The sequence below is a fragment of the Protopterus annectens genome, chromosome 2.part1 (assembly GCF_019279795.1).
Source record: "Protopterus annectens isolate FY-2018-M chromosome 2.part1, PAN1.0, whole genome shotgun sequence".
NCBI classification, from domain to species: Eukaryota; Metazoa; Chordata; order Ceratodontiformes; family Protopteridae; genus Protopterus; species Protopterus annectens.
This window is the reverse complement of record NC_056729.1, coordinates 1,722,611,778-1,722,614,100: the sequence shown is the minus strand read 5'-3', so window position 1 is coordinate 1,722,614,100 and position 2,323 is coordinate 1,722,611,778. Positions and strand designations below refer to the sequence as shown.

Sequence of the window (2,323 nt, the reverse complement as noted above, 5' to 3'; positions counted from 1 at the left end):
GAATTAGCTGAGCATTTACTTGTTTGTCTGTGTGAGTGTTTGTGTATTTTGTGAACTTTCATGTTAGTCCTGTCTTGTTTGACGTTAATGATCCAGGAATGAAAATGCTTGGCTATAGCTTTCAGATGAGGATCTCTGCATACATGTTCTACAATCAGTCATGCTCAGGTTCCTGGTGACAATCTAAAATTACTACTATACATCAGCTGCCATTAACCTAGTTAAGCAGAATTGTCACTAAGGTCTACAATGGGAATACTTAGGTCTCAAAGTTTATAATCTGAATAAGGAGATGAATGTTAAAATCAGAAGGGCTGCAGCCAACTGCCACAGAGCATCAGGGTTAGCATGTGGCAAAACAATGCAAAAGATGTTGAAAAATACAGTGTACAAAATGACATACTTTTCTATGTTACAGAAACCTGAGCAGTGACGGTGCAGCAGTTGAGACAGTGCTTGAGACAGGTGTTTAGATGCACACTGGAACAGACGAATAAAATGATGGTATCTGAACAGAAGCCAAAGTAGCTCCATTTGCAGAGAAGGCCAAAGAGAACTGATTACAGTGGTTCAGACACGTATGCAGGAAAGCAGAAAATGATATGGTGACATGATTTTGAGAGAACCAGGAAAAAGGCAAGAGCAATGAGTTGTGTACAACAAAAAGATGGATGCATGGCAGAAGACCTGCAATAGTCGAGCACTTCTCTTGAAGAAGGTAGGACAGTGTCACTGAATCAAGAGCGGTTGCAATGGTCCATGTGACACCCTGACCCTGTGTAGAAAGAAGGGTGGAAGAGAAGGGGATGGTGTATTGTTAGGGCTAGGAAGTGCAGACATTTGGAATTTATGTGTCTGAGAGGTGAGCCAGAAGTGCTGTTTTTGCTCAGATTACATTCTAGGGATCACCACCTTTCCTTGGCATGCCTCTTTCAGTTATCTGCATCACTTAACGTCCAGGAAATGTGTTGTCCACTACCCCAAGACTCCACCTTTGCTAAGCTAAGTAATGGTAATGTAGCCTGATGTAGTTTATACACATATAGATAAATTTTACGCAACAACACTTTCCCTCACCATTTCATGCACCCCACATGTATTTGTGTGTATGCACACTTGTGTGTGAATATGTTTGCATAATGTGTATGTTTGTGTGCGCACGTATACCTATGGGTATACATAACTGATGTGCGATGGTAATTAGACAATGACTTCTCTGAAGTCAAGGAAAATGCGGAAGCCCTTTGGATGACAAAGTTTGATGATGACAGCAAGCTGGGGGAAATCACTGAATCATCCAATAATGTCGATAACCTTCAGGAGGGTCTAGGTCAGACAAATGACTGGTGCCAGAGCCATGGGCTAAAACTAACTGTAAAAAAATGCATTACACCCTTTGGGAAGTAAAATATCCCTGCAAATTACAACATCAACAGCACACACCCTCTATGTCCCTTATGGACAGGGGCATTATGTAAGAAACTGAATGTACAGACACAAATTACTGAAAGGATTGTTGGGGAAATGTCATTTGGTGTCAGTCATGCAGATGCGGAAAAAATACTGAAGGGATCCCTGGGTGGAATGTTCCATTTGGTGTCAGTGAAGTTCTTGTGCATACCTTAGGGGCCATGGACATTACTTTTCACTTGTACATTTGGTTATTGAAGTTGTGGGCATGGCACCACATTTTTCTCTTTGCCCAAAGGGAATTTGTGACACAGCCATATTTCTCTGCCGCTTAATGTCACTTCAGCCATGTGTCCCCAACTAAGTGTACAACACAGAAGTGTCTCACTGCCTAAGTACCTGAATCTGAAAGTAAGGGCAGGTAAATGTTCCTACGGAAATGCCTAGTTATTGTGACTTGTTGAGAGTGGGGGCACATCATATGCATCGGACAGCGACAAACTAAAAGACGGTACTATTGCCATTCTTCTTTTCACTGTCCTCACAAAAATATCCTTAGAACTGTGCACAGAAGTCCATTATCTTTTGGAGTGGGCTAGGGATGCAGGCTGTGTGTGAAAGCATAGAATGGTTACACGATCGCTTTCATCAAGGACTTGCTTCTGTACATACAGGTTGGTAGATCTGATTCTTGTTTTTGTTTCTGGTGTCCTTTTGTCGGACAGGTATGCTTGCCTATTGAGGTTTTCTTCATATCCTCATGACTGCATTTTTTTTTAATATTCATGTAAGTTGTGGTATGTATATTGTCCATCATGGGAAGCATGTTGCCCTGCCATCTTAGGTATTCACCCCAATATTATCCTTTTTTCTACACTAGATGACCTTCCCTGCCAAATTATCTGGAGTTATT

The 2,323-nt window shown here is 41.5% G+C and overlaps 1 protein-coding gene across 5 annotated transcripts in view; it reads left to right on the top strand.

The window, feature by feature from the left end:
• ECE1 (endothelin converting enzyme 1) overlaps positions 1–2,323 on the top strand; it is a 4,237,764-nt gene that overhangs the window by 611,823 nt on the left and 3,623,618 nt on the right. The window lies entirely within an intron of this gene.